At 34.8% G+C, this 24,131-nt stretch overlaps 1 protein-coding gene across 5 annotated transcripts in view; it reads right to left on the bottom strand.

Moving 5' to 3' along the window:
- LOC148677792 (leucine-rich repeat and immunoglobulin-like domain-containing nogo receptor-interacting protein 2) overlaps positions 1-24,131 on the bottom strand; it is a 504,064-nt gene that overhangs the window by 393,056 nt on the left and 86,877 nt on the right. For all 5 annotated transcript variants that reach the window (XM_088626241.1, XM_088626224.1, XM_088626215.1 and 2 more), the window contains exon 2: positions 15,369-15,436. The gene's annotated coding sequence lies outside the window, so the exon portion shown is untranslated. The remainder of the gene's footprint in view (positions 1-15,368; positions 15,437-24,131) is intronic.

Raw genomic sequence — 24,131 nt, 5'->3', positions numbered from 1 at the left:
CAAATAAACAATGAAAATTAAACATTAAATAATACCACAAACAAATGCAAAATCAGATTATCTCAAATGTTGTATTCATTGAAATTTAACATTCTTTCAAGCTTAATATTTATGCTTGAATACTTCTTATTTAACACTAATTAACACCAAGCTTTTAAACACTTACTGTATATAGTTTTTGATTAGCCTGTTTGAAAAAAATATTTTAATTTAATGTGTTACACAGCAATAGTGATAGATATCACACCTATCTATGAATCCATTTACAATATTATATTAAGTGTTTTACTTATAGACATTAAATTTGACATAAATGTCACTCTTATTTATAAAGACTGAGTCCAATTTTGAAGACATTAATATTAGTAGCAAAACCCCAAATACTGTAGCTATCCAACAGCAGTGTAAGCAATATGTTACTTTTCAATAAAAATGTACAGTAAATACGAATATAGAGTAGTTCTTCTATCTAACAGTTTATCCAATTCATTGAAATGGTAAATGTTTAGCCATTAATAAACAAAAAATGAAGGCTTACATTTTTTTATACTCTCACTGCATTGGCTTTAGTGACTTTATATACTGTATTAAACAAATGTCCAGTGTAGGATAATGTATGGTATTCTAGGCATTAAAACCTCTTGCTGTAATGGAATAGTGGAATATTTAAGTGGATAAGCCAATATTATCACTTCACAGGAGAAAAATAGCCCACCTCTGAGAACAGAACCAGACTTTCCAACAACCCAAAGTCTTAGCATTTTCTATACTAGCACAACCAAAGGATATTCATTTCTCAAAACACCACTGCTTAAATTCATATGCCTCAAGTTGATATTCTGTCGTAATTTTAGGAATTAACAGTGTTAGGGATGTCAATGATAGATAGTCTCTCTTCTTTGATTTCCTGTTCCTAATTTTAATAGAAATGTAAATTCATCTATGCATCAGGGAAATAAGACACATATTCATCATACATCTAGACAGTCAATCAACTGTATAATGTCAAATTGCAATTTATAATGAAAGATTATCAGTGAAACAACAAGACCTAATGAGATAAAAGTAAGAAGAAACATCAGATATTGATATAAAAGATGCTTTTAATATTAACATGCTTAAAACCTTGTACAGCAACAAGAACGTCCATTAACTCCACATTTAGTTTAGTGTAGGGTCAAGGTTTCTCTGCCAGGTTTAGCCTGCCTAATTTCTGTAGACCATCAGGTCCTAACCTGTGATTCACTGACCCCTGGTGGGCCATAGAAAAGAGCAATGCAATGTGGAATAATATATAAACTAAGACTAAAACTGTCATCACTACAAACCCACATCCTGTCAGAGAAAGAGCACTTGCCATCTCAATGTTACACTTCCATGATGTATAATACATACATTAATGTCCGTGTACAGTACAGCTTTGCTTTGGAAATATATTTGTTAAGGTAATAAATAAGAATTTCACATAATTTAAAGTGAATACATGATTAATATTTACACATAATATGTTTTTCTAATGTTAGATCTCCATGCACATGTATAACAGATGGTAAAAGATCATGTAACATGCATTGCCCATGTTGGGAAATTCAAGAGAGCTCCATACACAAATTATTCATTTTTTTAAACTGTCAATTTTCTCAGTAGCCTAATGAGTAATGTCTAACAGGACTCATAATTACCAAGATAATCTTGTTATTTTAATATTGTTATTAGAAGAAAAATAACAGTAAACTGTTTTTGAGTTATAAAGCTGAATTTTCTAAAAACAGTTGTCTAAAATGTCCCTAGAAGAAATGCTTTAAATAATGGGCTGATTAAATTATAATCACATACTGTATGACTTACAACGGAAGAGAAACCTATTTATATACAGTATTTTTTACAATGTAATATTTTCTACTGTTTCATTTGTTTTCAAGCCATTTTTAAGTGTCAGTTATGAATGACTAAGACCTAATTTTACAATTTAAAGATCTTAATTGATATAACTACAGCTTATTTTGTTTGCTGTGAATCAAGCTAAGTGAATGACTAATCACAAAGCTTAAGGGATATTTGAGCTTTGATATTATATATTTGCAGCATGTTGTATGATATGACACACAAATGGCCTCATTACCTAATGGACAAAGAAGTTGACAACTCACACCATGATTGGTTGGATCAATAGCTGATTCTGTGTTCTTGCTCTCAGTTGATCAATGTTATTGACTCAGGGTTCAACACCTCAAAATAAGAATTAGTGTAATTTACCTTAATATGGTCCCATCTGGTTAGGCATATAAGTGCTACACATGCCTATGGATTGTAATCAGGCCATTCAGTATGCAATATGCCTCCTGTGTTTCAACAACATTGTAAATGTGAAGAGTACTATCTAACTGTTATTTGACTGGAGACAGTAACAGTGTTACAAAGAGTGATTTGAGCACACTCTGTATATGACAGCAAGACACTGGAAGTGGAAGTCTAGGAGCATCTAAAATGTACAAGCCAGGTAAATTGCAAAACATGGATTTGCCACTAAGGCCACTCATGTTCTGTCTTCAGGGAACAGAATGTGTTGGCCAAAAGAAATGTTAAAAAACTACCTGAAAATTGTACCATTGATTAAGTGCCAGAAATGGCATTCACTTGTCATTGATGACAATACAACATTTGTTGTCTCAGAAGAGCTTTTCAGCAGGAAACTGGGGCATCTCTAACCTGCTCCCTACCAACCTGAACCTGACTGAGCATGTCTGGATCGTGAATGACTGATCACAGCTACAACTCCATGATCTCCTAGGAATGCATGTTGCATTTGCACAGTAATGAAGTGGTATCAGTATTTTTAGATTAGTGAATAGCAAGGAAAGTCAAGATATCAATGATGACCATGGGGTTATTATCTGATATTGACTTTCTGAATCTGTTGTATGCTTGTTCAGTGGGTAAATTATAATAAATAAATTAGACCAATTTATAGATTATTCAAGTCTGTAGTTACTGTACATCCTGAAAGAATGCTGTTTTATAAATAAATACATAACACTCAAATTTCAGCCTCTAAAATCTAACGAGAAGGGTCCTACAGTATTTTGAACATCACCACACACTTGCAAAATCTGATTGAGTAACACTGAAATCACAAGGAATGAAAAGTAAAGTGTGGACAAGGGAATCCACCTTGAGACTAAGTGAGTTTCTACAGCTTCTCCTATATAAGGGCTTGGCATTTTGAAATGTACAGTATAAAGGGGGGCAGGTCAAAATCCCTTTTCCCAGTCAGCCACCCATGCTTCAACTCCCCTTTTGTTAAGATTTAAAGAATCCTGTTTTCTGATCATGTGATTTTTTTTTTTTCATTTTGGGTTCATTAAATGCAAAAGCCCTACTGTGACAGTAACTGTACCAGCTGGAGCTCCATGCACAGTGACAATAGCTAAAAGCATGACTTTTAATACCTGGAGGCAGACTTCAGAACAGAAAAAGAATTTCAGTGCACCTTCCGTTCTAAAGTAATAGCTTAACATACTTGAACAAAATAAAAACTGACATGCTGTTCTTTTGCATTTCAGTCACCCTTTCCACCCCCAATCTGAAACAACAAAACAGCGGAACAAGGTATTTCCCGCTAATTTCAAGCTGTGTGCCACCTAATGGATCTCTTCACGCTTTGTCACCTTTCTGCTTGTGGTATCATTCTACTAACTGTCAATTTTAGCAATCTGTGGAGCTCCAGGACCAGCAGCTATTTTTTTTCTTTTTTTTACAAAACAATACTACAGAAAAGAATTTCATATAGTTTGCAGCATATGTGCCTTGACACTGAAAACACTGCAAACATTGGAATTAAGATGAGATGATGAACAATACGTCAACAACAGATACAGAAGGGATACTTACTACAGGACCTTACTCCTGCTCAGTCTGAAACAGAGTTTAAAGAGTAATTTACTCAAAGTGGCCATAGTGGAAGTGCTATGAACAAGACAAAATACCTTAGTGCAAAAAACACTTTTATCAGCCACTGACTATCAATTTCTTTTTTGGTTTTGGAACTGTATGAAACAAGCAAAATATTTTTTTTTTGAAAATTCTGTCCAAGAGGAAATATATGAAAGGATTTAAAGTGTTATTTTAATCACATATATCCCTGTCAGTCTTGCTGCAATAAAACATCAGTGTTCAGCTGGATGGTAACAGTTAAGACGCTATAGAATATATTATTTCTCCTGCCTTTTTGCTTCTTGTCTTTTTTTAAGCATGATGTCTCACAGATAGGACAGCAAAACATGAGAAAATTGTCTTGCAGGATTTTCTTCTTAATCATTTAATACATCTTAATCGTGCATAAATGATTTTAAATAATTTATAAAAATAATCAGCATTCATAAGAAATGTTTTCAAATAAATATTGAAATAGAGATGATTTTTCACTTTGAAACTTTAAGCTACAGTATTTTGATTCAGTGGGAACATTATCACAAGCATGCCTGAGAGTACATTTTTCCTCCAAAAGTACAAAGCAAAATCTCAATTTTGGTTTTGTTCAAACACTCAAGATATGTAGGACCTCATATTCTGAAGTAAAGGACCTTTGCGAATAATATTTTCACTATATGTATCTTTTTGCGTAAGATGCATATACAGCACAAATCAAAATAGTAATGAATTGACAATTTATTTTACAAAGAGGAAGAACCTGAAGGAAAAAAAATCTCAGTGATATGTTAATAGACTTTTATACAGGTACTCAATGTAATTGAATGTATCCTTTTCTTTCACCCCAATCCCTTAAATTCTACAGGGAGTAAGTAAAGGAACATGTAGTTTTCATAGTGGCACACAATAATCCTTTTGAAAATAGGTCTAACCCACGTAAGTAGGTGTGACTTGAGTAAGTGCTTGCTTGCAATGCTGGGGATTCCACTGACTCTTGTGATCTACAGTAAGAACTATACAGATCCCAAGCTAAACTACAGTACTACTTCTAATAATAACAATATTTTTACAGTTTTGATGTAGGAAGTTACCCTACTGTATATACAGTAGCTGAAAATCCAAAACCCAGTTGAAAAATAATGAGGAGTAGATTATTTATTCAGTGTACACCCTGTTTACTAGAAGACAGAAAGCCAGATTGGTCAAGCCAATTAAAAAGATTCTTCTTTTCAACAAAGTGGTTCATTAAAATGTGCTGCAGTTTCTAGTCGGTTGTATTCTTCCATAGCCCATTACTGGAGTAAAAACAGAAATGTCTGTCAACCACAACCGTCATGTTACTCTGTGTGTTTTTTTTTTAATTTCTTATGTGGATTTACCAAGATGTACAGTATATGCAAGACAAACCGTAAATCCACTTTGATGAAAAGCTTGTTTCTTTCAAGAAGATTAGAATTCAACCTCAGCTATCTAAATCTCATTCTGACTACTTTGCTTTTGCCTTCAGTTGTATTAAACCTATCTTTCAGTAAAATGGAAAACCTTTCTCTTCCAAAGTGAGTCACATTGTTTAACAAAAATAGAATCATTTACTAAAACAGTAGCTACAATGTCCATTGTATACAATTCAGCCCTTTAGATTATTGAACGAAAGATTTGTTTTGTTTTATATTTTTCTCTGTATCAGTGCCTTGGGAATACATACTCTAGATACTGTGTACCAAATATGTCCTTACCAAAACTAATTTGACAAGCCTTTTACTTATGAGAATAATAAGGTGTTTTTTTTAAACATCCAATTCTTTCCACAACGTCACTACAAGAACAGACTGGGATATGAACCTATTAATATAATTTTTTATCTCCCTTGACTATGTTGATTAATCTGCACAAGGAAATGCTTCCCAATTTACTGAATCTGCAAACACCCTAGCACTGAGATCTTTGTTCAAACAGTGAGATTAAAAAGAAGAGTTATGATGTTCTTATTCATAATCTAATTCTTTATAGTTCTCTTACCCCCATTCAGACTTGCTCAAGAATATATTTTGCCATGCCAATCATTTCTTTAATGCATTTAAATGAAAGAATGTAATCTGAACTCATTTTCTCAACCTATTTAAAGTTGTCAACCGCTTATGAAAGGCATCTGATTGTCAGCTCTAGATACTGAATTCCATCTTCCCCGGAACATGCTCCTTCTTAGCTGAGTAAAAGGAATATAAAGCTCTTCTAATACTTTTTAGTCCTTGCTTTGAAATGAAAGAACTTAAGCAAAAATGGCAGGTCTAATGATGAATTTGTGATAAGCACAGATTAGCAATTGCCATCCTGTGACATGCAATAGTGTGAAATAGATTAGTGGTCTTTTGGAACAGCTCACATACAGTATACTTTACATGTAAAGAGACTAAAGATTATGGAAGAAGTACCACAATGCTGCTTGGATAATCAAGTCTCTTGTTAATCAGACTATTACCTCTTCAGTGTATTTTAAGGTAAAGTGCAATTACACAGTGAAGATTCCAATTAAAAAGATGCAAGGCTCTGGCAACATTATAATTCTCAGCAATAAAAGGCTTTATAAAGAGTGCATGTGCATCCTGAGATAAACCATCTCTAAGGGAAAAGAAAATATTTAGAAAGAGTGTGGAAGGATAAATTCATTAGTGTTTGAAAAGTTTGGTCAAAAGCTTAGTACAGACCCATACCACCACACAATTGTACTGTAAGTTTATTTTATAATTCCAAAAATAAACAAGATTAAAAATGCAATAATGTTAACAGTTAAGAAAGTGCTAGCAAGGGAAGGATCAGACATTATACATCAGGGATTATAATACGCTTTGATGAAAAAAATAATTATAAAAAACAAACAACAGTAATACTATAAACATTACAAATCACAATACCAGAACCTCAAGGGAAGGAAAACAGTGAGTGAAAATCTGTTTTGTTTCTCCCTACTGTACCTACTGTGTAGTTTATCTTTTCTTCGTTTACGGATCAGCATCAGCTTGTTCAGTTTTGCGGTGATTTTCAGTAGAATATGGTCATTTGCACATTAAGGCTTAACAGCAGCTGTTAAGAGTCCATACTTTTGAAAACTGCCAATATTGTAAATATTGAATTTACAATGAAAAAGGAATCTGAAAACACAAGTATAAACCATATGGACACACATTTACAACTAAGAACAGAAGGCACTCTACACAAAGGATTGTGGAAGTTGTTGAAGCTGATACACTGACTTCTTTCAATGGATGGCTTGATAAGATCCACTGATCAATTAGCTGCTAATTTCCAAATGGACCGGGTGGGTTGAATGGCCCATGTTTTTAATCATTTTTATGTTCTTTCGCCCCTTCCTATCACTTTTAATTACCATGTGAAAGTTACAAACAGTAACATACAGTACATAGTATTAAAATAGACTGTATATATAATTGTATTATAAAATAATGATAATATATACACTGCTTTTGTTATTGTTAATTCAATAGCTCATTCATTAGATTATTTATGATTATTACAATTTCCAAAGTTATCAATTACCTGTAATTACTGTTGATGTTTTAAATCAGTACATTATGCAAATTAACTTCATAGTCTGTGTAGTCATTTCTACTGTGTTACTTTGGTACTACTGTGGTAAATGCTGTTTTTATTTCTTTTGTTGTAATCATAAACTTAATCACTTCACCTGCTGATGTTAATTAACACCAGTAATAAAGGACAGTTATATTATATATTGTTGGGTCGGTTTCACAAGATGTTATTCAAAAAGTACTGCATTTTAATACATTATAGTTTACATAGACTTTATATGAATTATATAAAAAATCGCTTTCTGAGCCCATCATTGTCCTCTAAGTCTTGCATGATGGCTGCTGTAGGGTCTAATCACAACTTGCTTAAACTTGATTGATTCATAAATGATTTGAACATTATCTCATACAAAATTACTCTTAGTTCTTTATATTCAAAATGAAATAAAGTGGTATGCAAAAAATTCTGATGATCTTTAAAATTGAGGTTTAAGGTCATTCTAAAATGTTCAGTTTTATTTACGCCATTGATAACATGTTCTTATTATACAATAATTAAGTCCAGCTGTGGTACCTGTCAGACATGAGAGACCAGTTCTGTTTTCTACAGATGTTGCTAGAGCTTGGGGCTATTGTTTTTAGTTTATTTTTCAACCCTGTCACAAATGACACATTTGTATCACAACAAAGGATTACATCAGACAAAATGGTCATCCTAATTTTCATTTATGGCTTAGACCAATGCCAAATAAAATTCTATTAAAACAATTAGGCAATATTAATGGAAACAGGAAAATCATTCATTAATATAAATCTACAACAACATAGCCTTTAAGGCAAAGAATATACAATTATAAGCTAAGATAAAAAACAGAAAGAAGATAAAATTGATACTGCTACTGCAGACATTTTGCTTGTTTTTAGTTTGTGTTAATGCAGTATACAAATCCTTGATTGAGTTATTGCATAATGTATGTGCAAGAGACCTGCTAAGCTAAAATATTCAGAATAAAGAAAGTTCTCTGTTATACAGTATACATGCTTCACAACTCTCATTATCTCAACTGGTTTAGACACATAAGTGTATACTTTGCACACATTATGATCTGACCCATATGCAGTTAATGTCCTTTAAATGTTTAAAGTAGAAAGAACTATAAACATACATGCATGCTTCTGGCATTAAACAGATACCCTTTTATGTCAACTCTAATGGTTTCTCTGGAACCAAAGAGCAAGTAAAGTTCCTCACTGCATACTACAGATTCCGTACTGTATGCAATGCTCAGGTATGGTGAAAATGTACCAGAAATACAGTATGTACTACACATTGTTGGTTAAAATTACAGCATTAAAAAAAATAACAGCAATACATCTCTCATTAAAAAAATACCATTGTTGCCAACAGCTGCATATCCTCTGAGTTTCCTGTCATAACTTTAGTAATGCTTTGCTACCTTAATTGTGGTCAAGGATCATACTTGCTGTCCATACACATATCTATCACTTTTCTTTGATGCTTTTTCAAAAATTTCTGCTTTTCTTTAGGTTCAGTTTGCCCTATGATATCATAATGACATTATCATTATGAGAAACAAAATTCTTCACCTAGTTTACATCCTTACGGTTTTGCAAAGCACTGATGATCCAATTCAATAAAATTAGAAAGAACAACATGTGTGGTAACAATGGTGTGACGGATGTCCAGACAAGACGATTAAATAATATACACAATTTGTATTGTAGATACTTGGAAAAAATCATTTTTTTTAAGTTGAAAAATGTTGAAAACTAAAATCATATATGTATCTAAAATTGGTATTTTATGCTATGGGTAACTCAGTAGAATGATCCCAGGACAGTCAAACTACAATTTTTAGACAAGAGCTAAGAGCTTCAAAAGATCTTTAAAATTGAGAACTAAGAAGATTGTCTGTATTAGACCTCTGAACTTCTCATCCTCAGACTACGTCCAAATCTCTTCAATCAGATAGGTATACTGTGTAGTGATACTATATGGAAATAGAAAGCACTGTAGGATAAGAAACTTTAACTGTTTTGTGGGATGAATCTGGACCAAGGCATTCAACAGCACCAAGATATGGAAAAATCTCTTTTGATATGCGTTGTCACTGTTTCTTTTTCTTTTCTTAAGTGCAGCCATATTTTGTTTAGGTAAAGTATCTTTGAAAACAAATGTGAAATTATGAATAACACCGAAATTGTAGGAGTTAATATTGTAGTCAATATTGTTAATATTCATACCAGTACATCTTGGTTAGCCAGCAGCTATATCACCCTGCAGCTCTCAATTGGCTACCGATTGAAGTTAAGCAGGGTTAAGCCTGGTAAGTAACTGGTTGGGAGACCTCCTGGGAAGCTATGGTTGCTGCTAGAAGAGGTGTTAGTGGGACCAGCAGTGGGTGCCCACCGTGTGGCCTGTGTGGGTCCTAATGCCCCAGTATGGTGGCGGAGACACTACACTGCAGTGGGTTTGCTGTCCTTTGAATGAGATGTTAAACCAAGGTCCTGACTCTCAGTGGTCATTAAAGATCCCCGGGCATTTCTTGATAAGAGCAGGGAGTTATCTCAGTGTCTGGGTCAAATTTCCCTCCTCGGCCTTTACCGTGGCCATCCGAATTGTCCCCATGTATGATTGCCTTTCACTTGCCCTGCGATGGACTGGCACCCTGTCCAGGGTGTACCCTGCCTTGCTCTCGTTGCTTGCCAGGTAGGCTCCGGCTTCCTGCGACACCGTATGGTATAAAGCCATATGGTATAAAGATATATGGTATATCATGACATGATATCTAGGTTAGGGATAGAGTGCCTTGCAAATACTGTACATTCACCCCGTGCCAATAATATCATATTCTGATTAATGACAATATAATATATCAGAATGTAATTTTGAAAAAAGTATTGTAGCGCTCTCGGGTTCACGTGGGTATGCTACAGTATCATAACTGGTGGAGAGATTTCATATAAGATATTCTGTAAAAGGAGTACTGCATTTTGCTTCACAGCAATACATATTTACTAGAAACTTGTATTTGATTGATTCAATACATAAGAAAAGGCTGATGCAATCTCACAAATTATGGTCATGAAATAGAACTGATTTGGCCAGATGCCTAACTGTTTATCCATTGAAAATTTAAGTGACTCCTACTTAAATGTTGATTTGGCAATGTGCCTAAATGTTTTAGTTAAAAGCTCAGTTTAGAGCAGGCTTGTGCACACAGACACTATTTCCAACTCTGCTACAAGTTAATTAGCATTTAAAAATGTAAAATTGTGAATAGTATTGCATATATTTTCTGCTATAATGTGTATATACCAAATGGAAACTGTAAAGGGGAATTTATAATATAAATATTATATTGATGAACAAAGACCTGTGAATTCATCAAATCACAGAAAAAAATGGAATTAATGTTGTAAGGAACTGTGCTCTAAAAACATGTTTAACGAGAATGACAAACAGTATAATGCCTAACTGCAATTTTCTAATTTTATAACACAGAAAGTTTAATCTGTACAGTGAATATGCACTTATTCCTTAGTGGTTAAAAATGTTTGCCTCTTTTGTATATCATTTTGGTGATTGATTTACATAGATTTTCATAGATTTAAGAATTTGTCCTTTGTTTAAATCAATTAAGTCTTTACAGTAAGTCCAATTTTTAAGTCAAGCCATCATTTTCAAACACTCTAGTGGCAGCAAATGAAATTTAAAAATATTAAAAATCTAGCAATGAGCTGATGTTGTACCAGGGGCACAATACAACTGAACATGTACAGTAAAATGTAGCATACGTATCATGCTTGTTTTGTGTTTTATTTTCCTTATATTATCATTGATGTATTGCTTAACTATTGATATGTTCCAAAACTTTGCTGCCTTGATATAAGTATAATAATTACTATGCTAGTCACAGCTGGGTTATTTTCTGTGGCACGCATCATCAATTTCATATCTGAATTGTGAAATAGATGCTTACATCTGGGCAATAGTGACTGCTACCTGTAAGATTTAACCAATTTCGAAACAAGTGCAGTCACTGATTTTAGAGTCTATTGCAGCACATGTTCAGCACACTTGCCAAATTTCAATACATCATGACAATACAGCCTCCACATAATAATAATAATAAGATACAGAATAAAGAAGACTACATAAAGTTTTGGCTGTGGAGCCTTCTTCGGGTATAAGCCCCAGAAAATTGTTGTAGAAGTCTTTGAGCATTACTCTGGGTGGTGTCAGAATCAAAAGAAAAAGTGTTACATTCAGGTGAAATCCTTTAGGAATTATATTTCAACGACATCTGTTAAGGAATAGGAGGTGGTGAGAAAGCCTGGTCTTGGAACGAATCACTGTGAAGGGACGGAATGCTGGTTTAGTAAGAGGGGGGGCAAGTAGCCCAGGGAGGAAGAGAAGGAGCGACGAAGAGATCTAGAAAAAGATTTAGAGGAAGGCATAGTGAGTGGCAGCAGAATTACAGTACAGTAGGTTGAAGTAGCTCAGGTGGGTAGCTGCGTCAGCATGCAAAGGCTGACACCCGAAGAAGGCTCCACAGCCAAAACGTTGTGTTTTCTTTCCTCTCTTTTCAGCATGGAATAAACCTATTGTTCCTTTGCAGCCTACGCATGCTGACGCAGCTACCCACCTGAACCAAAGAAGACCACGGTATATTCTATTGTATACAGCACATTCATAATTAACATCTTACATCTTGGATACATATTATGCATATAATATTTAAATACATTTCATTCCTGTGCCATTTCTTTCATTCAATATAATCGTGATCTGAGGAAGACATTGAACACAGATGTGGAATTAAAATTCTGTAGGACCTCAATTTATAGTAACAGATACTGTACATATCCAATTTAAGCTTAATTTATGCAATGAAATGTCAAGTGTGACCAAGCTATTCATAACAAAATGATGGTCACATTTTAGTTTGGGTTTAGGTTATGCCGTAACTTTGTATGGAATGTAAACATTTCTTTGATATTGAAGAAAGATGTGAAGACGGGGGTTTGAATTTAATCTTTTCTGTAGGGGGTTTAGACTTCCAAGTCACAAGCTGGGGTTTATGGCAGGAAAGGGGGTTAACTGATAAGGATTGCAGATGCCAGCTAGGAACCCCCCTGGGTGTAATGTTAAACTGACCATTTGCCCAAAACATCATAAACTGGCCAAATACCATGAACCCCCCTCTTTACCATCAGACCGAGTGACGTCAGAAACGGAGAAGAAAACTGTATATAACCCAAAAGTTTGTAACAGTACGGGGAACAATACTTCGGTTTTGTTGTTTCTTGCGGGAAACAAGACTTCGGCTTTATTGTTCCTTGCATGCAATAAACTCATCTGTTTCACTTCATCTCGGGATCAAGAACCTTATTTCTTCTGTTACAACAATATTATTACTATTGTTATAAACAGTTATAAAAAGGATTACCTTTCTATCGCTACCCTAACCGTAGCTTCATGCATTTTCCTACTAACAATTCCGAGTCTAAAGTGATAAAAAAATATATTAAAGATAACTGATCTAAATCAATCTATGTAAAGCTTGAATAAGCCGCCGAATAAAAAAACTGTTGGTTAATTTCCTTTATTAAGCAACATAATATGAAAGGAATCATTTTAATTTAAATTTAATGTTTTGGATGAAAGTATATCAATTCAGATGCTTAAATGACACCAACAAATGAAATCCTTTAGAAACAAAAAATAAAACTGCATTAAATTACACTGTGAGCAAAGTGCAGATCCTGTTTTTTTTAGAGCAGAGTTTGATGTGGTTTTATTTCATTATTCTGCAGCAAATATGAAGACTGGAACATCTTCCTTCTGAGAGTCAATCTTCTTGCTACTTTGGTCTAAATTTAGTCCCAATGCATATGCATTATTGTTTCTGAAAGACAACTTTCTTCTTTCTGGATATTTATTTTAATTCCTGAAGTGTACTGCAAACACAGGAATCCTTTTTCTGCTGAAGGCTTTTTTTCTGAGTATATTAACTAGCACAAAAAAGTCTGGCTCTATAGATATCGAGCATATTAACGAAGAACTTGTGTTCCAGAAAAGGTCTAGCAATGCTACACATTGATTTCTGTGATTTAAGCTTTAGGAGAAACATACAAGGTATCCTCCAGAGTTTTATCTGTTTTTTCTTAACAGGAAGGAAAACCAATAAAAACATAATTCACCAAGCACAGACCAATACATCAATAAAAAAGCTTTGTTTTGAACAAATCCATTTAGAGGAACCTATGAGGATGAACACAAAAAACTGCAATAAATTAAATCTGATAAGTACCACTTTATTATAAAAGCAGCCCTTTCCAATTTCTGTAATCAAAAGCAATGCACAATATCTGAAGTCATTTGGGAATTTGGTGCAACATGGGCCACTGAGTGATAAACACTTTAGACTCTACTCTACCCTTGTGCTTCAAGAATGTATGACAATGCAGCAAATTTATTATTAACATACAGTAAGTTGCATGAATCCGCATCCTCTTTTCCTCATATCCTCATAAGTTGTCCTCATCCTCTTTTCCTTTTTAAACTTTTGGCTAACATGTAAACTCTCATTCAGTTGTAACTGAAGTCCTAAAACCTTAATTACCTAATACCTTCTCTCCATTCATTTTCTAACCATTTGATCTAATTCAGGGTTGTGGGGGAGTCAGAGCCTTTCCCTTCAAGCAACGGATGCAAGCCAGGATATAGTGAAGACAGGATGTCAGTACATTACAGGTATTGTACATACATGAAACACAAACAAACACACTCACCTCATACTGGTGCCAGTTTTAGCAGATGCCAGTTAACATAAAAGTACTGAATGTCTTGGACTGTGGGAGGAAACCAGAGCACCCAGAGCAAACCGATGGAAAGACAGAGAGAACATACAAACTCCATGAAGAATTCACCCCAGGTCTGGAATTAAAACCAGGGCCCCAGTGCTGTGATGCAGCAAAGCTGACCACTACACCACCATGCCACCATTGAGTTTCCAATTCCATTCAATATCAGAGTACTGCTTGTTCCTAGTGAGGGACAGCATCCTGGAAGGATACAAACTATAGAATGCAAAGTGGGACACCACACTGGTTGATGTGCCACTCCATCACAGGACTAATTCAGTCACAATGTAGAGACAATAACTAACCCAGCTAGAGGATAGAGGAAACTAGAGCACCCAGAGAATCCCCACATGAACACTGACAGAAGATGCCAACTCCACACAGAGAGCTACACATTTCTGAATCAAACTCATCAGCCAAGTTCTGAGGCAGCAGCACTTACCACACCAATATACTGTCCCAAACACAACAACGTATTCAGAATGTTAATTTCACTCGAAAATTGAAGTGTAGATTTCATTGAGACCATGAAATAGCACATATACTGTAAGTGAAACTACAACTAAGCTGTCTTGGCTGTAAGTTCCTTATGGTGGTATGAGGGAGTCACCATCATATTTTGATTAATGAAATCCACAATTCTCAAAATTATCAGAATGCAGGAAGAATTCAGGGGCTTTACAAATTACTCTCAACATTAAATACAGTTAGATATGAAATGGTTGATGGACGGAAGCCATCATAAATCAATTTGAGGAGAAACTCCTCCCACTTTATTTTCCTAATTAATTGTGTTTTACTTAAAATAGTAAGTTGATCTTCTACATTCAGCACATGCACATCAATGGGGAAATAAGGTAATGGAATAAACCAATTTTGTGTCATATGTTTTGGGTCTAGAAATGTGGATAATTAAAATAAAAAAAAATGTTTTATTACGGCCTTGATACTTTCACTATAAAGCCAGTTCTGCCAATGTTAAAGGAATGGAGAACTTACCATATCAAAACTTGGACTTTTGATAGCATAATGTCCACCTTTTAAAGATGATGGAGCAAGAGAAAAATCTGAAAAAGAAAAAAATCAAAGCATGTCAAGATTGATTTTGCTACTGAATAAATTCTATTTTAAAAAGTGCGTAATGTCATATACAGCATGGCATATATTTTGATTTTACTACATGTAATATTTCTCTGTTCATTATATGAGTACTGAGTTTTCTGTTGCTGTTTCTTTTTAGATTTTTCTTTGTTGCCTTGATTAATTTCAAGAAAAATAAATTTTGCAGAACAGAAATTATTACAAAGAAAGTGGAAACAGAACAACAGTGTTGTACTTCACATTGCTATTATTGGAAAAAAAACAACATAAAACTACACTTCTAGCCCTAGGGTTGTTTCAGTACATATGGTAGGATGTAATGGTACATTGAAACTACTCGTAAATATGTTTCTGCAGTGATTTACAATGGAAGGGCTACAATAAAACATGCTGTCTTTCAAAATTCTGTCATTTCCCATTTACTTCTCTACAGAATAAATACTGTAGAAAATACTGCAGAAAAAGATTTTGTCATTCTCAAGGAATGGATAACTAGAAGTGTGTCCTTGCAACATAAGAAGAGTTACAAATTAGAGAAGGACATTTGCTCCATCTAAATCGTTTGATTGTTTTGATTCTGGCAAAGTCGATTGGGTTGTCCTCGTCAATGCCATTGAGGATGCTGAAAGAAGTCTACTTGGAGTCTACTTTGTTAATGTTTAAACAGGCTTTTTTTGTCTGTCAGTGTAGAACACACTTAACTGTGTATGGCCATACTTTTCTGGGCTGATTCCAGAAAAGCAAAGTAGTAAACGGAACTTTTCTGTTGTATTGCAAATTTGAACAATATCACGTGATTTAAATTGTACACTTAACTATATCATCAAATTCAGCATAAACACTTATATAAGTAGATTTTACATTGCTGTATTACCTATCTTATATGTTTTTCTACCTACTATATTTGAAATACTAGTATTGCAATACCTACAGTATACTAATACAATAATTTGAGTAGTTTTCTACAGCATGTTACTTCTATGCTACAAGTAAACTATCTTTAAACTAATGTTGTCTTTACTGATTCCATATTTTAGCCTGTCGAATCTACCTTCTCCTAAACTTCCTTTGCATGTTGCAGGTTGTCTTTCTTTCGAACCCCGCAGTTTCAAAATATTTTTTAAAGCATATTGCATTCTGAGTCATTTCCTGATGCACAGTTCCCTAATGGTTCTTTTGTCTGTTTTCTTTACTTTATCTGGTTTATTTGAAAACAATAGAACAATACAGGCATCCCAACTTGAATGTGATCTGACAAACTGAGCAAGAAAGCAAATAATATCCATGTTAGCCATCTCAATCTGAGCAACTTGGCATCCCTGTTTGTTTTCTGTCATCTGTCATAAAAATTAATAAAAATGCATTGATTACCATTGTAGCAGTAGGGTATATAATTTCACTTAAAATTCCATCCATTAATCCATATTCTAATGGCGTCTTCAAATTCAGGGTTGTGGTGGAACCAGAGTCTATCCCAGCAAACAATGGGTGGAAGGTGGGGTACAGCCTGGATAGGATGTCAGTCCATCACAAAGCAAGACCAACAGACATGCACACACTCACACCTAGGGCCAATTTTCACAGAAGCCAGTTAACCTGCAAGCATGTTTGACTGTGGGAGGAAACCCACATGAATATAGGGAGAACACACAAACTCCAAACAGATAGCAACCCAGGGATGTAATTGAACCCAGTGCCACAGCACTGCAAGGCAGCAATGGTAACCACTGTGCAATAAACTGTGACCTCTGTGTAAATTTAGAGGAATGTGGCTAGGAGTCCCCTTTAATAAGAGGAATTATAAAGCTGTGTCCAGTGCTGAACTATTTAATGGTATCTAGTGCTCATGGGCACCATTCCATGTGTCATTTTTCTCCTGAAGACAAGGGTCAAATGTCACTGAACATCACCCAAAGAAAGATCCACAAAACAGGGACTTGCAGGGTAGATGCCAAAACAATAACTGATATCATCTTAAACACCAGCTGTAATGGTACACCATAAAAGCTACTGTAACTCCCAACTCATTTTCATTAATTACCCCACTGGCTGTGTCCTCTCTCCAATTAACTTGGCCTTCTGACTTTTCAATCCATATGACTGTGAGCTGTCAGGACTGTTTTCAGGAATGTTTTTTCCAAGCCAAAAGGCGAAGAGAGTGAGTCAGTAAAGTACAGAATTCTACTCATGATATTCTTTCTCCAAAACAACTCTTGTGTTTGAGAACCTCCAGTTATTTTCGCCTGATCAGAGAAATTAGACAGACTTCTGAAATTCTGAATATCCAAGTATATTCAGTAACAATCTGTTGACAGGATGAACCATAATAAATTCCAGTGTCTCACTTATGGCCAGACTGAAACAAGAAAACTACTGTAAGACTAAGACCCAAGATGACTGTTTTTAAAGACAGAAGTCAGAGCCACAGGATTTTCTGGCAGAACTGTTTTCGGCAAAGCAAAGCTCTCTCCTTTTCTCTTTTTGGACTCTCTTAGTCCAGGGTACAAAACAAGCAGCTGCCAAGTCAGATTGTGGAACCCAGCCCAAGTTTGAACTAATCAAGAATGTTTGGCCAACGGGTCTTTGAGTATAAAAAAGTATTCACTTTATAATTTCTACTACACTGTTGTTCTCAACACGTTTGTCATGTAAATACAGTAGTAAATGCATATTTACTTCTATTTGGATTATAAATGTGATTTAACTATATGAAATTGAGGTAACCTTCAAATTAGACCATAACACATTTTTTTTCTTTATTTTAACTCTGAAGTTATTAAGCCTTTTCCTTGTAATCCCCACATGAATGATCAACCTTTCATATCACAGCAGATATTGTCATAAATAATTCCATTACTCATCAGTCTGTTATGCATGTTTTGGTGTTATATCAGTATATCAATATGTTGTATATTTAGTATCTGTATGTGAGACTGTAAATTATGATGTTTGAATGATTCTTAGCAGTCGTCAAGACCTCTTGCAATTTACAGTTCCAATTTTGAATTTTCACAGTAAATTAAAACCCTCACTTCCCTAAACCATCAACCCACTCTGTATTGCATAAAGCGGTTAGAATATGGATGGATGTTTCCAATTTTGCCTTGATAGTTTATATAATGGAATTTAAATCCTCCATCTTTTGTCTGTACTATATGCTTTATTACCCCCTATTGTCACTATCATTAATATGTGAATTCTATTACTAAACCCTTTGAGTTTTCTTAATAAGGCTGATCCAAATGTGTTGTGAGATATTCATATTTTAATAGTTTTAACATCTGTGGTTTTATATAATTTACTATATTTATCCATTTTCTGTCTTTCCTTTCTCTGCAGATTTCTTTATGTACGCCTTAAAACTATTCATTGCCATTACTTTCTGTTAGTCAAGTTTTAGGAAGTCAAACACAAAATGTGTTGGTTCATAAAAAATTAGTGTTGAGTTTTAACATCTAAATCAGATCATTTAATCTGGAGGTTTCACTAAACACAATCTTAATCAAGGATGTACCCGGAATTGTGCTTGCTGGGACTTTCTCCACATGCCAAATGGAGTTCCCACCCTGTGTGATGTCAAGGCATACTGTAGCTGAATTGTGATACTATGACAGGTCCACAAGATAGTCAGCTGGAAGACAATGACTTCTACCTGAAACATCAATATTTTTCATTAAGGGTTTCTGATCTCCTGCCAGTATTCAATTTCCCACATGAAGAAAAAAAATAAAAGAAGTTCAAACCACATTTTAAAAGCACATAAAAGAGACATGTAAAAACATGTAAAAAGAGAATGATTTGCTTTCATTACCGATTACCTTCTTGAGCTACACAGAATCTCAGCTAATCTGATTATTTATCTTTGTATATTATTTTCTTTTTTGGACAAAAATTTTAAAGCATAGAAAAACTTAAATTTCTTCAAATGCAATTTCCATGACTTCATAGGAATAACGGGTTTAAAATTAAATTGTGTTTTACAGTGTGTAATTTTTAAAAGCTTTTTTGAAACAGCCACTTTCACTGTTAATTTGCTTTGATTTTAAAAGATCAAAACAAAATTTGGACATGCAATTGAATAATTCTGTTACTTTTACATTCAAGATATTTGTAGATTTTCCAGTGCCATGCCCACTTTGAGACAAACACTTGAGAGGTAATTACAAGTAAGTAACATGATAGATGCATGAGTGCAACAAATCTGCCTAGGATAAACTGTCTGTATTCAAATGTCACAAAACATTAATTTATACCATAACTGATGTAGAAATAAATGAGTGCCGCTATTTTCCATTTGAATGCTTAAAACACACAGTGTTGCTTGTGCCATGCAAAAGTGATAACACTGAAGAATATTTGGGGAACTCTGCTGCATGGAAGTCATGGCATTAAGGAAACAAGGCCTTTCTCCTTTCAATTACAGCAGAAAAGAAAACTCACAAAATGTGATTTAGGCAGAGAAATTGCTCATATACTGTCTGCACAGCTCCAGTCATGTACTTGATGAATGACTTGAGACTCTTCTAAAAAGTGTTTAATTTAGTATCAAATATTTTCAAGAGTTCACCTCAACATACAGCAAGTGATAAGGATAGTAAGTAAGAAAACCAAAGGCTGAGTAAGCAAGCCCACACAAACATAGCACAAAAATGTCTCAGGTGAGCAAAGGTAAATACAATTTACAAAAGAGACTATTACATGTATCATTCATAATTATGGAAATAGAAATGCAACATTAAATTAAGGCATGGTAAACATTTGTGATGCCAAACAAAATTTTAAACATTGCAGAAATAATAAAAGTTTCACGTGAAATCCAGTGTTAAAGCACAATGGGCTGGTATAGTTCCCTACAGTAGGATTGTGTAAATCCCTTCACTCAGACACACATGTGCTATTATCAAAGGAACAAATAACAGGTTTATTCCATGCTGAAAAAAAGAAAAAAGAAAACACAACATTCTTCTTCACCTGAAGAAGGCTCCACAGCCGAAACGTTGTGTTTTCTTTCTTCTTTTTTTTTCAGCATGGAATAAACCTATTACTTGTTCCTTTGCAGCTTCCACCTGTGCTATTATCAAGGTGGTTTCTTTGAACATCCTGTTGATCTGACTGCTTAAAGGATGTTAGTTTTTCCTAAATATCCTATTGGCACCTAATTTCCTACTTCTATTTCTCCTTTCTTCAAGCATTCTGAACTGTGAAGTCCATGATGAAATCTTTTTCATGTGTGAAATCGCACTTCTGATTAGCTGCAGCAGTCGTTAATAACGTGTTTAGCTAAAGATTGTGTTACATTCATGTGCTGTCATCATTTATAGCAATCAATGTTAACATAACTGTCCAATTGGCACACTTATGCTCGATAATCATACATTAAGGGGTATGTAAGTGGTAAACCAGGGCAAGTATTGAATCAAAACTGTAATCCACAGCTTTTGAGTTCTTACAATGAACATAAACTGAAAATGTTGACAAAGTACGAAGGATAAAGGATGATAATGTAAAAGATTGTGTTGATAAAACGTGTGATGCTGATACCATAATTCTCCAGCAAAACAAAATATTACCACTTTGAAAGACTTCCCTGAGCAGACTGCTTGTCAAGGTAACTGTGAGGTAGTGAAAGGTGGTATTCTGAGAAAGCCACCATATTGGCTCACAACACAGACCTAGTGGTGTGGTCTTGAAACACAGCTGTCTGATAATTGGTAGAACCTGCAAAATGAGGTCTGAATGTGTAATTAGCACTCAGAGGGAGTGAAATACCTTGTGAAAGTAAGCAGCTGCTGGGATGGGTTCTATCCATGAATTTAGCCACTTCTCAGGGGCTACTTTAAAAGGCTTAAAAGACCACCTACTGTATGAGGAAATGAGTTTCTGTATGTGTCTAGGTTCGAACCGAGAAGAAGGTCCTGGATTAAAATGTCTTGGGATGGCTTACAAGTCTGTGAGACTCAGCAAGCTAAGGATGCTTGTGAAATACAGATAGGGTATATGGTAGTTCATTTGCCAGGCTCAATGGGGATGAAGTGCCCTTATGAGGAAGTGACCAGTTGAATCAGGGCTGAGTGGACATTTTATCACCAGAAAGAGTAGGGTATCATTTGGCAATGTAACAGAGTACCTTCTCTCAACAGCTGAGAGGAAGGGGTGTAGATGGCTTGAGTTCCCCCTCTGTCACAACATCAGAAGACAGATGTGCAGTCTTAGAGAGTGAGAGATAGAAAACAGAACACCATCTAGCTGCTGCAGTGTCAGGGGCACAAGTGTTGGTTGTAGAGATGCATCCCTGCTGAAACAGGAGCAGTCAGGAAAGTTGTGATCAGAAACGTTGCACATTGTTAGTGAGTAGTGCTTGGATAAGAATCAAAGCAAGTTAAGTTGAAGTGTTTTTTTTTTTTACTGAAGATAGAGATTGGGTGACACAGGATTAATCAAACCGAATACTCTAGAGCCAAGCTATGTTAAAGTGAAAAGTGAGTGGTGAAGTTAAGACTATGATTGAACGACACAGAGTTAATCAAGTTGAATAGTCCAGTGTCTGATTGTGTCGAAGCAATTTTAGTGAAGAACACAATTGGGTGACAAGGAGTTAGTCTAATTGAAAACTCCAGCACCTGGTTTTGCTACAGTGAATAGCGATTAGTGATGTAAAGGCTAAGAATTGGGTGACAGAGTTTATAAGGTTGACAAATAATGTCAGCAGTGTCATGCAGAATTAGAATTGTATGCCAGTGGTTGTCAAACTATCATCTTGAATAAATGGGAGAAGTGGTGGTGTACAGTATATTGAATGTATTATTGTTTTGAATACATATATTTAATTAATAATAATAACATCACTTTATTAACCCTTTACAATTTCTTGCATTAGGAATTACCTTTTCACGTACCCCAGCTTGCTCTCCATGAGACACACAGACAGGGAGAGAGCCTAGGGTCAGAGCACAGGGTCTGCCATTTTGCAGCACCACTGGAGCAGTTGGGGTCAAGGGCCCTGCTCAGGAGCCCAATGGAGTAGGATTCCTCTGCTGGCTGCGGGATTTGAACTGGCAACCTTCCAGCCGCAGGTACAGATCCTTAGTCACAGAGCCGCCGCTCCCCCAATTATAATATTTCTTTAAAATGGCACAGTGGTTAATTAGCTGTTTTTAATTCTAATTGTATGAACTAACCATGATGAATTGCATAAATTATATGTAAGACAGATGTGACATAATTAGTTGGTTGTTTACATTTTTGGGTTTTATCTTGCTATCTGAAGGCAGATTTAATAGCCAATAGTGTCATAAGAACATAAGAAAGTTTACCAAAAAGAACAGACCATCCGTACCATCTAGTCCATTTTCTTTTTAGTAGCTAATTGGTCCAAGGAGCTCATCCAGCTGTTTCTTGATTAAAGCTATTAGCTTCAGTAAACATGGCTGGATATCTTGTTCCATACTCCCTCAACCTTTGGGTAAGAAATACCATTTATTTCCTTTTGAGGATTTTGAATACTTCACAATATCTGTTCAAGACTAGAAAGGCTGAACATGACATTCGTTTATCCTTTGGAACGTATTTGCACTTTACTGGACAAAATCTTTTCTATAATGTGGTGACTGAATACAGTATGTACACAGAAGTCTAAAGGGCCTTAATAGTGCATATACTGTTCTAGTGTAACATCCCCTATTTAAAAACTACACTTTTATTTATACTAATGTACTGTATATATAGTACAGTATACTAGTGTCACATAAACACCTTTTTCATAAGTAGCCTCTTCTAACTCATTTTGTTCCGTTTTGTATTTATAACTGTTTTTTATGTAGACTGTACACTTCTCTTTTTGTCTACAATGTTACAAACTGTACTGTATTTGAATTTCATTTGCTGCTTCTACATTTGTTTGCTAATGCTACTATTGTGGTACCATCTGCAAACTTGGTGATTTTACTAATCAAATGGAAATTATGAATTATGAATTAGAAAGAACAGTGGTACTAGTATAAATCCTTGTGGTACTCCACTCATTAAATCACTGCACTTTGAGTATTCACCGCTTATCTGTACCTTCTGTTTTGTTCATTTTTCCATTAATTGTTTATGACAAATGCTATCAAAAGCCTTCTGCAAATCTAAACACAACATTTCATGTGATATGCTGTATGTGTATCTGTTACCATTGTTTTGTTTTCTTTATTACAGCTGGTTATCCATTACTGTTATTTTCACAGAAGCATAAATAATGTAATGAATATATCTGCCACACTGCCTTTGTTTTGAAAGCCACACAACTTCTTTATTTAGCAAATTTTGAATTTGACAATATAATCAATGCAGAGATCAAAGGGTGGCAACAGAAGAATGTTAATGAGAATTATGTAGTGGGAATTCACTACAGTACAGTATGTATCATTGACACTTCCAATATTTTAAACCTAGCATTTAGAATCTGGTATTCAAGAAAACAAGAAACCAATTTATTGTTGTGAGATAACTATATACCTTCGGTATTTCAGAGTATATTAATTTTAGATGCACACCTGTGACCATGTCTGTTCTTAAGAACAGAATTAAGACAGTGAGATATAGAAGGGTGGTATGTGATCATACTGCACATTGAAAATTGTTTTAAGTTAGAGTAATCAGGGAATGTCCTTTGAAGCTTGA

Source organism: Lepisosteus platostomus, chromosome 1, assembly GCF_059453375.1.
Source record: "Lepisosteus platostomus isolate fLepPlt1 chromosome 1, fLepPlt1.hap1, whole genome shotgun sequence".
Taxonomy (NCBI): domain Eukaryota; kingdom Metazoa; phylum Chordata; class Actinopteri; order Semionotiformes; family Lepisosteidae; genus Lepisosteus; species Lepisosteus platostomus.
Note: the sequence above shows the minus strand (reverse complement) of the source record. Positions and strands in the feature narration are given on the sequence as shown.